The sequence below is a fragment of the Thalia democratica genome, chromosome 4 (genome assembly GCF_965202585.1).
Source record: "Thalia democratica chromosome 4, ktThaDemo2.hap1.1, whole genome shotgun sequence".
Classification (NCBI taxonomy): Eukaryota; Metazoa; Chordata; class Thaliacea; order Salpida; family Salpidae; genus Thalia; species Thalia democratica.
In genome coordinates, this window is record NC_139168.1 from 65,895,737 (window position 1) to 65,910,235 (window position 14,499).

At 32.9% G+C, this 14,499-nt stretch overlaps 1 pseudogene; it reads right to left on the minus strand.

Moving 5' to 3' along the window:
• Positions 1 to 13,729: 13,729 nt before the first annotated feature.
• LOC145833585 (carbonyl reductase [NADPH] 1 pseudogene) lies at positions 13,730 to 14,122 on the minus strand (annotated as a pseudogene).
• Between the last annotated feature and the right edge of the window lie 377 nt (positions 14,123 to 14,499).

The following is a 14,499-nucleotide window of genomic DNA, read 5'->3' on the forward strand; positions in this document are numbered from 1 at the left end:
CTCTCTTAATAGTGTAACATTAAGCATACGCGTATGATGCCGAAATGATCGTGTTGAAAAATTTGGCTACCCCAAGAGAGTCAAAATTTTTCTTTCTTTCATAACATTACATTTTTACTTATATGTATTACTTATTACTTAACTTATATGTGTTGCTTATATTACTTAACTTATATGTGTTGCTCTTTATATTATCATGTTAACCAACTACACTATACACATATATAAGGACACTAAGAGGTACGCATTTGCGTAAAGTACGCACTTACATTAATAATGAGTTAATTTATTAAGTATAAATGTGAAAGTTTTTGCCTTTTTCAAACTTAAATAATGTGTAACTATATATTATCTTTACTTTATAGCCAAGTACAGTTTTTTTTTCACTTAAACAGCTATGACGTTTTAGTTGTAACAAATATGGTTCATTTGCATTGCTAGCTGTTTTAAATATTACAAAGTTACATAAATAAGAAGTTTTTTTTTAATTAAAACTGAACAAAGATTTTTTATCACATATACATGTTCCTCCTTATAACAAACTTAATAACTACATGTGCTTTTATATAACTAACAAGTTTCTAATATAAAATTTTGTTTTATTAATATTTTATTATCTATTAATTAAAAATTAATATTTTATTATCTATATGATTTGATTCTTTTAATTTATTTTATTAACATTTTTGAATGTGTGATTATTTTTGAAATTATTATTGTCACTCAGAAAAATTTAAAAAATAAATGCTAAAGCTTGTTAGCATTTTCATATTAATTAACTTAAATTTCATAACTTAAAACTTATAAGTTTTCTTATTAATAATTAATTACAAAACTTGTAAACTGACTATTTCAATTAAGAAAACATAACCAAACCAGTTTATAAATGATGTATTTTTTATTAAAAATAAATTTTTGACATGTTATTACTTACTTGTGCTTTGTGTCATGTTATTCTTATCATCTTCAACAGGGAAAATGTCCATATTCAATTTGCGTCCTCACTGCGGGGAAGCGGGTCCGGCTCACCGCCTTGTGACCGGTTTCGTGCTGGACGAAAACATCAGTACTTCTGTTAAGAAAAGTTTGCCCTGTTTGTATGTATATTGTATAATATTATCAGTGAACTTTCATAAATATTGCTGAATTCTACAAATAAAAACAGTTGTGTATTGTTGACATTTTTTTAATTTTCTTTAATGTTAAATACTTTAAAACGATTACTCATCTAAAACATGTGGATTTATAATCTTTTCATTGGATAAAACTTAATTAAAGTAGTTGCTTCCTTTTGTTAATAAATAATTTAATTTTTGTATTTTACCCTAAAAAGAATTCAGAGAGAGCTCTTTTTTATTTTTTCTTTTTATATGAATTTCATTCAGTTATTAAGATTATGTATATTAACCTAATTAAAAACTACATTACATTGTTTACAAAACTACATTGTTTACAAAACACTAATGCGCATCTATTTTTGAATTTTGTTTTTTTAAATTTTTCTATACTTGTTTTTTAGCTAAACGAGGTTGTATAAACAAAGTAAAACAAAAAATTTGTGTAATTTCTTATGTAACCAACAAAGTTGTACAAACCGACAAGTAACAAACAACCTTTTTACGTTTCAGTCTGCCAAGGTGTACCGTCGTTCGACGGAGCAACGACCCACATCGTCCACCAGCGGCAGCCCCAACTGTCCAGTTTCGTCTACGGCGACGTGCTGACGTTTTCCTGCGACGGCCACAAACGGTTTCTTCCTTCCAACCCGTCGCTGACTTGCCAGGAAAACGGAAGGTGGGGACCCGACACGCTGATTGGCTGCGTTGAAGGTAAGAAAAAATCCCCAAAAGTATGAGTACAATCTAATTTGACTTTTTTTTTTACAGATGACGTGTGCCCGTCTCCACCGCAAATCGCCTTTTCCTCGCACCACGACTACTACAGGCCTCCGACTCCGGCAAACTCTACCGACTCGATGTGGCTTCCGGAAACGATCCTGCATTACGAATGCAGCGATCAGTACCCGATAACCGTTCCCGACGACTTCTTCGGGGCGAAATGCACCAGCAGCGGCGCGTGGGTGGGCGCGTATGGAAAATACCATCCTTCGCATGAAAAACCTCACGATATTAAAATGAACGACAAGAAGTTCAAGGAAAAGTTTGGAAAATGCGTCACTGGTATTTTTAATTTTTAATGTTTAGTCAACCTTTTTGTGTTTATAATTCACTTGAAGTAAGCTAGTAGCAGTTTATAGTTTTTTAGTTAGAAATTACGTTCGAAAAGGTACATGATGTCAATTTCAAGTTATTTTGATTTAAAAACTAAACTGCTACCACCAGTATCTTTGAAATATGTTGTTCCTAGGTTAACAATTACCACTTCTAATTAAGTTTTTAGCAAGCCTTTATGTTTCCAATTTTAGTTTGTTAAAACTTTTTTTTTACAATTGTCTATATTGACCCATGTACGACTCTGTTCTCGGCATGCTTTTTAGAAATTGCGTGGGATTTTTAAAAGGTTTATAAAATAAATTTATTTTAAAAATGCAAAATTTATTTCAGAGTGTGAGTTTCCCGATCCACATAACTCAATAAAAACTGTGCTAAAATATCTTGAAGTCAATGCGTCATACTCCATACCTTCAGTCGTCAGGTACACCTGTAACGAGGGTTACCATTGGACGCGGGTGGCAGTTGTGAGCTGTCGCCACCAAGATATTCAAGATAAAGGTCCTTTCGGAAGATTAAACACGCTGCTTGGATTCTGTGCACCCGGTTAGCTTCTTTTAGTTTCAAAGATAAATTTTTGTAAACAAATTACAAAACAACTGAATGTTTTAAATTAACAACCGTAAGTATTTATCTTTTCTGTTTTTTAATATGTCGAATAATTTAGTTTTGTTAAAGCCTTTCAGCGCAAAGTATTGCTACTGAAGTTTGTACATAAGTTTAAGGTAAAATAAAAAATTACTAATAACTTTTAGCTTGCCCGCCACTCCCATTTTTAATACGAAACGGGGTTAAGCGAGTTATTAGGCAACCGAATCGAAGGAGCTTGGTTTCCTTCTCGACAACCATACACTACTTTTGCAACCAAGGATTCACTCCGACTTTTGTAAACAGCCGATACAGTTGCAACTACGCTGGGAGCTGGCAAAATTCAGAGCTGAACCCTAGGTGTTTGAGGCGTAAGTTGTAACAATATTGATAAGTGTTTGTTTATCAGTCCACCTACTATTTGACTTTAAGGCTGCCCTAACCTGCAAAACGATCCGTACGGAAGTCTTGAAGCATCTGTACAAGCTCGGACTAATTTCTATCTGGCCGGTGACCGAGTTGAACTAAGCTGTGATGATGACTACGTGTTGAGCTCAGACTTAACAGCTTCAAGTACAACTTTGTCCTGCCTGTCAAACGGAAGGTGGAATTACGAAAAAATACCGGTTTGTATTAAAAGTGAGTTACGCTAATCAAAAACTTTTATTCTTATTCTGTTGAACTTTCATTTATGTAAGAAAAAAATTTAAGACGTTCTTTTATTTTGACACCTACACTTGTTTCAGAAGTTTTTAAGCACTAAAATTAGTGACCTAACAAGTTTAGTTGATTCGTTTTTTCATTAGTTTAAATGCATTTAAACTAATTTATTAACTTAATTTTATCTACAATATACTTCTTTTCTACTCAATTTGTTTATTTTAAGGATGTGACGACCCTCCTCGAGGCGACTTTCTAAATTCCACGATAAAGTTCAGTCACGCGCAAGGAGAATACTGGTCGTACACCGTAGTGGAGTACGTATGCAAGGAAAAACACACTTTTAAATATCCCGATGAGGACGGGACTCGCACTTGTGAAGGAGACGCAAACTGGAGCGATGACTCCCCTCCTGAGTGTGCTCCCGGTTAATAAATGATGAAAATATTATCACTATCCCAACAAATACTTTTAGTTATATTTTAATCTGTGTGTAAGAAATAACAAATAAACTACACTTAACAGAATGTGAAACTCCTCCAGCCGTTGAAGGCTCAACAATTAATATTTTAAACGACTCATTTATTGAATACGAATGTTTAGACGGTTATCACATTGACAACGAGTCGAACAGCGTTTTCGAGTGCAGGCTCGGTCCTGTTTGGTTTCCCTTGGAAACTCCTGTCTGTCTAAAAGGTAAATAAATACCAGTTTTTACTGCAAACTGTTTGTTAGACAAATTTCAAGCGTCTAAAAAGATCCTCTCAGGCTCAAATCAATTTCCTACTCTAAAATTTTTTAACGGACTATTTTTAAGTGTCTTGAAATGTTATCAAATTTATTACGAGTTTATCTTTTCTAGAATGCAACAGCATACCCGTGTACGATAAAACGTTGCCCGCTGTTGTTACAAAGAATGTTTCAAGGGAGGGCAAGCTTATAACCGGATCATCGTTGAATTTCAGCTGTCAACCAAACTACGGCCTGATCAACTCGATATCGAGTTGTGGCCTCGACGGCAGATGGACGCCCGAGATCACGTGTGTTCGAGGTATGTATATTTGCACGTGAAAAAATAAATTAAAAACAACTCATTTTTTTGTTTTTAAAGATTGCGGGAATCCAGACGAGATCGACAACGGATCTTTCCTGGTCAACGAAGAGTCGGATGAGTATCCTGAAGGTGAAGAGGAACTGTACAGCAGCAAGTATCCGCACCAGGTGACTTATTCTTGCAACCCGTTTCACTCGACGGTTCCCGGAAGCGAGATGGTGTTGAAATGCTCGAATACCAGCTTCACGTTTGAACCTGAGTTGCCGGTCTGCTTGCCAGGTGACCAAGTCGTATACAAATGTTTAAGCTCATGATTTGTACTAAATTTTATTAAAAGTTTTAATCGGTTTTTTAAAGTTTTAATGTTTCAATTTATTTTAAAACCACAGAGTGTTCAACCCCGCCAACCAACAATTATTCCACGTTTGATTTTTTCATGAGCACTCACCGTGTCTACCTACCGCCGAACAGAATAAAGTACACTTGCGAAGCCGGCTACAGAACTTTGCCTTCAGGTCTCAGCGTGCTGCAGTGCGGTGATGACGGGGAATGGACATTTGATGATTTCAAAAGCTGCTACACTGGTTAGATTGTTGACTAGGTTTATTTTGATGGCTTAAAAGTTGAAGTAAAACGGTCAGTTAAAAATATTGCTTAAGTAGTTATAGTATATTTTTATTCTACTAAAAGGTGATTACAAAACTTAATATTATACTGCTTTAGTAATAATAAAAACATTTTTAAACAACGTTTTTGTAATTGGAACTATAAAAGATTACTTTAATTACATTGCGTTTTAAAAAAGTATATTTCTAAAAGCTTTAATACGTCATTCACAATACTTTGAGCAGAGTGTAAACTTTTTTCATAAGTTTTTATATTTAAATAATACTAAACAAATTTAAAACAGTTAAGCAAAAATTACGGAAAAAATATACAAATACTAATTAAAGTACATTAGTATAACTTTTTCCACAACTTTAATAGAAACAGAATGCAATTCTGCGCCCCCACAATTAGACAATGCAACTCAGCATTTCAAATGGCAGTATGAAGGGGTGCATCTTCCAGGCACGCAAGTCAATTATGTTTGCCAGAACGGCTTCATCATGGCCCCGCAGTTTTTCCAGGGATTTGAATGCAGCGAAAATTCGTTAGAATACGACATTCCTCTCACAACCAGAGAGTCGTTTACTTCTGGTGCTTGCTATCCGGGTTAGGTTTCAGAATATATATATATTAATTAAAACTTCTTTTTTGCTTTTTTATTTTGTTTTTAAGTTTTTTCCCATTTTGAATTAACAAAATTAACTGGAAATCTTCAGACTGTGGCGACTGGCCAGACATCCCGAATGGCAAACGGTTCACTGCGGATTCACAGTTTCTATCGGACTTGGTAGGAGAAAGACACGTTTTGATAATTTCATCCAACTATTTGTGCAACACAGGATATCTTTACACGAGCGCAAATAGCCTTGTAACATGCACTGATTCCTCAAAACCACTAGATGTTAAAAGTTGCTCTAGAGGTAATATTTTGTTTATAACTATTTACGAACAAAAACATAAAGGTAACTAAAATTAAAAAAATAATATTTAAAAATCTAAACAAAGTTGAAAAGTGTATGTATTCCAGAATGTAAAAGTTTGCCAATTACAAGTATGGACTTTGCAACCGTCGAATATTACAAAAGGCCAAGGACAGATATTAATGTGGGAGGAACAGAATTCAGATTTGTTTGCGACCAAGGGTACTTCCTCGTGGACCGTCCTGGCTCGTTGCGTGTGAGCTGTGAAAAGCTACGCGACGGTTTTCAAGAAGATCTAGGAATATGCGGAGTCATTGGTTTCAGGTGTGATCTTAATGGTATCTGGCACTCTTTGGAAAGATCGCGCTGCATTACAAGTAAATTTAACGTACCACTTTGAATTAAACACTAGTATTTTTTGCATCAAACTAATTGGCATGTTTAGTAGTTGAGTGAAACGTGTTTAATGAATTTAATTTAGGTTGTCTGACACCACCAAGCGACGATTTGGCAACTTGGAAAATTACCAGCACATATTGGGAAGGAAGACTGTTCACCGACACGGTTGTAGAGTACACTTGTCCTGAAACCCACACGCTGACCAACTTCACTGATTCAACTCGTATATGTGGAAGAGACGGAAGTTGGAGCGATCCTGTTGCACCCAGCTGTATCCCTAGTAATATTCGTTATTATTTTTAGTGAACTCTAGTTTCCAGAGCTTATAGTTTTACCTCATTAAATACTTTTAAAGTAACGTGTTACAATACACATAAAACTATTTTTCTTAGCTGTTAAATCTCACGTACGATGAAAATAAAAGTTTATGAACACTTTGGACACGCTACCAAAGTAAATTCTAAGGAGTGATAAAGCTAACGTGTACTAAGTAATGATAATTATTGAGTATTTAATTTTCAGTTTTAAACCTTTATACTATCAATACTTCTTATGACAATCACTTCTGCATTAAAACATACATATGGGAAATCAACTACTTTTTTTTGTAAAACTTACTAATTTACGCAGCTTAATGAGTTTAAGGACGTCTGCTTAAGTTTTGTGTTCAATTTAGCTAACTTTAAGTCTTTTGCATAAAAATTTGGCTTTTAGATGGAAGACAATATATCAAAAAAACTTAATTACTGTTTACAAAAAGTTTGCCTTCTTTGGCAACAAATATAACTGTACCAAATATTGATTAGTTATAAAAGTTTTGAAAATTTCAACAAATTTCAGTTTGCGAACTGTTGCCAACTTCCATCGAGAACGGTCAATTCCACCAGTTGACCGATCAGCATGCCAGCATGAAAGATGTAGAAGGAACAAGGAAGAGTTACGTTTGCGACGAAGGCTACCACCTGCTCATATCCTCTTACTTTCCAGCTTCTTTTACATTCCACTGCAACCAACAAGTACCTCCGAATGCTGTGCAGTGGAATGAAGTCAGTTCTGGGAGCCAAGTGGCAAAACCGTTGTGCATTAAAAGTTGGTGTTTTTTTATTAAACGTTGTATATGAAAAGCAATATACGCCTTATTGATAAAAAATTTTCAGGAAAATGTAAAGCGTATCAAATAATAACGGATGCTCATTCGTACGATGAGGCAGTTGAAAGGTGCGACAATTTATCTGCAGACCTTCTTGGACCAACCCTTGACGATGTAGATTATGAAAAGTTTGTTTTAAAACACTTTGCTAACCCTACTACTTTTCTAGTTACGTTTTATAAAAAGAAAAAATTGCATTCAAAACGGTGATTGTTTATTTTCTATAACATTAAAAATGTAAACTTATACAACAGGTATTTGAAGGCTATAACTCAGCACATGAGTGATGAAAACTTCGAGTACACTTACATCTACGGAAAGCCAGAATTGATCGACACCTTTTTAAACTGGTGTTCAGGCTTCCCAAAACCTTCCGCCTCTTCGATCTGCTATTTCATCCGCACAAACGGCTTCTGCGTTGTTAATTTAGACTGTGAAAGCAAACGGCCGATTGTATTCGAAGTTGACCGCTTCGAGCTTAGGCCAAGAGAAGAGTCAAACTCATACCAGTTTGCCGACGATGCTTGCAGATCGGTAGAAGGTACCCTGATGTCTACGACTTTTTTCATCCCTGCTTATATGCCGTAAGTACTTTAGAGAAGTTATCTTTGTTTTTCTTGTTATTTGCATTGACAAATTTCGGTACTTGAATAGTGGAAAACGGTAAGTTAAAACATTTTCAAACTGAAATGTTTATTTTTATTAAAGTTCACCTGAGTTGACAAGTCGAGCAAAAATAATAATAAGCCGTATTTTGAAAATAGTTATATGAACATCTTTAAAATTTTACCACATTCATAGAGAACAATAATAAAAAACAAGGGTTTATGTTGTCACAAAAACATTTTCTCAGGTCAAAATAGTTTTGCTAAACTTTTAAAAACCATACAAATAACTAATTTCTAGAGGTAACATTAAGCACTTAAAATCTACATGTATTATACTATACCCAAATTACAGTCGAATAAAGAAGATCATAGACACATTACCAGGAAGCAAGATGTGGACTGGTTTGCAGCGGCCCGGGTCCGATTATTCCGCAAACGACTTCGTCACCCTGCCCGACGGTAAAAGAATTCTGATATCTCAAATATCGCAGTTCTGCCGGCGCGTGGACTACAACCGAGATCGCGGCTGTTTGAGCGACTTCGGGTGCTACCAATCCTACCAGGCTTCAATCTGCGAAATTGCCGTCTGCTCAGCTCGAGACGCCAAAGTGCCAAATCTTCCTTACACGAGATGCAGCAGAGGAAGCTGGTACGTTTCAGCTGACAGATCAGAACGACTTGTCTGTTACGCAGGTACAACAACTGTTTCAAATATCGTTTTAGTATTTTTTACTATCAATTTTGATTCTTCAGATGTTCAGCATTTGTTATCAGACTTGTATACTACAGTAGAATTATTTTAAGACTAAAAAACATGTTACTATGTAAATTTTTCTATATCGTTTTTCAACTTAATGTTTTTTAATTTCCGAAATTACTTAAATGACAACTTATAATTTTTTATAATTTAGTACAATTTAGTAAATATATACACGTTTTCGTAAGTTAATTAGGATAAAAGTAAAGTTAAAAGTTGCTTAAAGCTCTCATGAGTTCATTCGTGAGTTTAAAACTTATAAAATATATTCAAATAGATAAGTATTGCTACCTAAGCTAAAATAAAAGTCAAACTGAATTAAGACTCAAGTAACAAATTATATGAGTTTTGTCTACAATTATTTGTAATTGGATTATAAATGCAAGAAAAATAAGTACCGTTTTGAACTAAAATTATAATAACAGTAAAATAAGTGTATTTGCCACAAGCTCATATCAAGTGCTTTATATAAGCAGTTAAAAGCTTATGATAAAAATTACGCACAAATTCTGCTTGGCTTTTTTGAATAAAGACTTTAAGCATGTAGCATTCTGTTTGTACATTTGTAGACAAACTACTTATCTAAAAAGAGATGAACTGATCCTTCTCTATATACAATTCATCAACGACATTACTTTATAAAACAGGATTTGACATCAAACTGACAACGGAAAAAGGAAGTTGGGAAGAAACAAGAGACATGTGCGAAGATATGGGAGGTCAACTGGTCCACAACACTTTGAAGAGATACGTTGGAAGACTTCGTACATCGTATAAGGAGTAAGTAGCTAAAGAATTTACTCAAGTTAAGTTGTGTATTGCTACTGAGCAAGTGTAATGAACAAGTTTTTAAAATTTGGTATTATCCATTCAAGCTCATTAGATTGATTATTTTTATAAATCTTTTGATAAAACGTGTTTTGGACGTGGAATAAAACATGACACTTTAAATTTTTTTTTACCATTTCAAAATCTCATTGAGCATAAGTTTTTTCTACATTAATAAAATCTTAAATTAAATATTGAAAAATAAAAATTTTGAAATTTTTCACTTATTCAGTTTGGTGGAAGAAGCGATTGACAGCAACGATGTTTGGATCGGATGCCAGCGGGCCAAGGACAAAACTTTGAACAGCGAGTTCCAACTGTTGAACGGCGAATATTTGTTCGCTTCCCGCGCAAACCCGTTTGAACAGCTGCTCTACTATTGGTCGGCTTCAGTGCCACGTGACACCGAACTCGATCAAGCCGTTGTCATAAGGCACGAGAAAAAAGCGCTCGAAAACTTGCCCAAGTCACAAGAACTTTACGGGCTTTGTGAAATTGGACATTATTGATTTATTCTGTTTTTATTTTTTCTATAAGTTAGTTTTTTCTATAAAATTCAAACTTGTATCAAATGATTTCTTCTAAAATTGTATAAGATTTAAATTTTAAATTTAGATTTTATAACGATATTTATCGTTTATATTTTGTCTAGTAGTATGTTTGATATATTAAGATATGGATAATTCAACAAATTAGAAATATTCTGTTTTATTATATTTCAATTTTATTAAGCTTTGCATTTTGTTAAACTCCCAAAAACTAAATTTTATTTGTCAAACTTTCAAGTATTGGATTATAACAATTTTATAATTGTGTACTTTGAAAAGTTTCACTTGAAACAAAAGTTGTTTTTTTACTTCGTTGTTTACTTATTATATTTTAGTTTTAAAGGTTTGATTTATAATACTAAAGTTTTGGAGTGTATAAAGCAAAATTATATTTTTTAAATAATCATAAGTATTTCAAGTTTCTAATATAAACTATAAGCAAATATAAGACTTAAAATAGTTTTCTTAAGGACGCTACAGTTTAAAATAAAAAAGACTATTTTTTATAATCAAATTTACCCAAGGTAAGTATTAAATTTTAATATATGTTTCTTAACATTTTTAAGCTACTTAAAAATGTAGCAGTAAGTAAAGTTTTTGTCTTAGAAAAACAAAAAAGACCTTGTGAGTAATTTTTGTGATAGTTTGTTTTAACTACGACTTAGCATGTTTAAAAATATCACGAAGCAGCAAATAATAAATGTAATGAATAAAAACATAACAAATTAATTGATCTTTTAGGTCAAAAAAAAGCTATACTGTTTTCTTTAGTCTTAATAAAAAGTGTAATATGTAAAAAAGCAAAAAAAAAACTTAAGACTTTTTTAAATTGAATAAAAAATAAAAGTTTCTCTAAATTTATTCGAAACGTTTTGAACTTTATAAATAATAGAAGAGTAGAAAAATAAGTTGACTTTTAAGATCATGAAATTATTTTTTATTGTTTTGATATAATCGAAACAAAAAACTTATTATCTATAAAGCAAAAATAAACGTTTAAAATGTTTTTTTAACTTAATACGAACCTTAGGCTCAACTCCTTTATGTTATCTCAAAAATGTGTTTAATTTTATAAAGAATACCCATGTAATAAAAATAGATGGGCTCTTATATACAAAAAATGTAGTTTTTGTTTAATCTTAAAACAATTTGTTATACCTATGAAGTTAGATTATTAAGTTTTTTATCTAAACTTTTTATAAATCATAAGCTCAATTAAGTTTTTTTGAAACGTGTTTATTTTTATAAATATTATCAATTAAAAAATAGTTGAACTTTAGGTCACAAAGTTTTTTTTGATTACTCTATCTAAAAAAATTTGGTACTGAAAAACCAAGAAGTTTGAGCAAGATCTTTTTTGTTAAAATTGAAAAAAGTTATAAGTGTAACAGATTAAATTAAAACTGAGTAAAAGTTAAAAAAAAGTTTTCAAAATGCACAAATATCTAAAAGCTTCTCTTTCCCACTATAATAATATTAAAAGTTGTTTATACTCCACCAAGTCGAAAACTATTTAAATTTGTTATAAAATCATGTAAACTTTTCCTTTTAAAATATAGTTTTACAAAAAAAATGTTTTTTTATTTTAAGAAAATTAATATATCTTTTAAATATTGAAAAATATAAAATACTCGATATGACAACATGCAAGAAAAAAAAAAAATAAATTCATCAATTTTGTTGTCTTCAAAATGTTGAATTGAATTAACAAAGTCTTAATTAATGTTTAAAAAAAGAAAATTTAAACTTATTTATGAAAATATAAGTAATCAAACTAAATAGTAACGCTAAAAAAAATAAGGAATTTTTCTTACTATGACGAAATATACCGATTGAATAAGCAATTAGCAAGGCCTTATAATCGTTCTACATAATGAAAATATGACAAACAATGTTGTCTGCTGTTTTTTTTTTTTACTTTGAAGTATTTCAAACAACTCATATTGATATTATGAATATTCTTGCGGTACGTTGTAAAAAAGTAGAACGAAAAATATAAATTTGTAAAACTTTACATCGGAAAGCTACGAGAATTAGAATATGGTGTATGTCTAGCTTTTAATGATTTAGTTTCTTAAACTTAGATCGTACATCTTAGAAAATAATTTAGTTAGTGGAACGTCATATACAATGTTTTTTCTAACAAAAATGCCAGCACGGACCAAAAGTTGTTTGATTTCGAAGGAAGAGTTCCAGAATTAGTTTACTATACCGCCTCAAATCTACTTGAACATAACGTTTTAATAAAAAAAAATGTTTTAGATTTAAAACTCTTTATTTCTGGAAATCTAGCAATTCTGCTGGAAAGAATTATTTAAGCTTCCCGCCAAATTCTTGCGATTCAAAACGAATATTTACAATCTAAATACTTTAACAAACGCCGACACGTATTAAGAAAAAAAAGAATACTGAGGATTAACTAAGAAGTTCATTGTAACTTTTATAATATTCATATACAAACTAGTTTTTAAAAAACGACATATTATTTTTTCGTAAGATAAAATAGAAAAACGACTTTTAAGATAGTTATTGAAAAAACTTTTATCAAAATATATTTATGAGTTATGTGAAAAAAAAAACATTTATTTTAAGCTTCTAAGTTTCGAAAAATAACTGTTACATGTTAATTAATGGTTTCAACTGCTGAGCTGATTTTAGTAACAAGTTTAGTTGGGTTACAAGTTGTTGAATATGTTATAACATTTTTTTTTATTACAACGATTATTTTCAGGGAAAAAAAAACTTTTCATTAGTTTTTATAATTTCACACTTGAAATTTTATGCTTACTTTGCAAATTTTAAGTTGTAACCCAAGACACATTTTACCCAATCTGATTTTTTTCTATAGAAAGTATATTATACTCTTTTTAGTCATTAAAAAACAATAAATTAAAAACCAAAATAAGTGATAGTTTTATAAAACTTATAAGTTTTTTAGTTTATTGAAAACGATACAGAAATTGACATTCGGTAATATAGTCAAGGGAACTGATTTATGCTTAAATCTTTAAAAATATCAAAGAATTAAATTAATTAATAAACTCTAAAATTTTTTATACTGTAGATAAATGATTAGAAGAAAATCTACACAAGTGACTTGTTGCATTTGCATAAATAATCTGAGTAACTTTTTAACTTTTTTATAACTGTGTTTCTAAAAGTTGGCATAATAGCTTTTAAAAAGTTATTTTACTGTATTAGTGCTGATTAAATGTTTTTGTTAAACGTGTTTTAAAAAGAATTTCTTTATTTTTTTTTTGGGTAGATCTCAGCACTTATAACAAAAGAAAAAGTATTCAAACTAACAATGTCATAAATATCACTTCATTTCAATTTTAACACAAAACTGTTAAATATTTTTAACAAAATTTATTTTTTCACCATTCCTTTATGTTCTTTTCCGAAGAAACGAATTCACCGTTCGGGGACTCCACCCCGACCGGAAGCGTCGCCAGGTAAACGGGGGCTTCGGCGCCCTGATCGGGCGTCCTCGAGGCCTTATCCCCGCCCAAGTCCGTCTTCACCCATCCGGGGCACACCGCGTTGATTATGACGTCACTACCCTTTAGCTTCCTGGCCCACACGAAGGTGAGCGCGGACATGCCGACCTTGGACATTCCGTACGGCTGCTCCACGAACCCGTCTTCCTTGCAAGTCCCCCTCCGGCAGCTCTCGACGAACTCCTCCATCTTCCCCGTCAGCTCCTCCTCCGTCAGCGTCTCCCTCCTGAAGAACTTTTGGTTCTCCTCGCTCAACTGCTTGAGGTACATGATGCTCAAAGTGCTGGACACGTTGACGATCCTGCCACCCCTCCTCACAATAGGAAACAGGATCCTGCTGATGTCGACGGTTCAAGTGTAGTTCGTCCTCACGCAGTCCTCCGCCTTTTTCACTGCGGCGTCGCGTCGGTCGAGTCGTACGCGATGCCCGCGTTGTTCACGATGACGTCGATGCCCCCGTACTGTGACGTCATGAAGCTTTTGAGCCGCTCGATGCTCTTGACGTCGCAAACGTCCAATTCGTGGAACTGGGGGTAGAGTCCCTCTCTCTCAAGGGTCTTCACCGCCTCCCTGCCGCGCTGCTCGTTCCTGGACAGAATGAAGACGTCCCCGTCGAACTTCTGGCACAGCCCCCTGACGATGGCGAG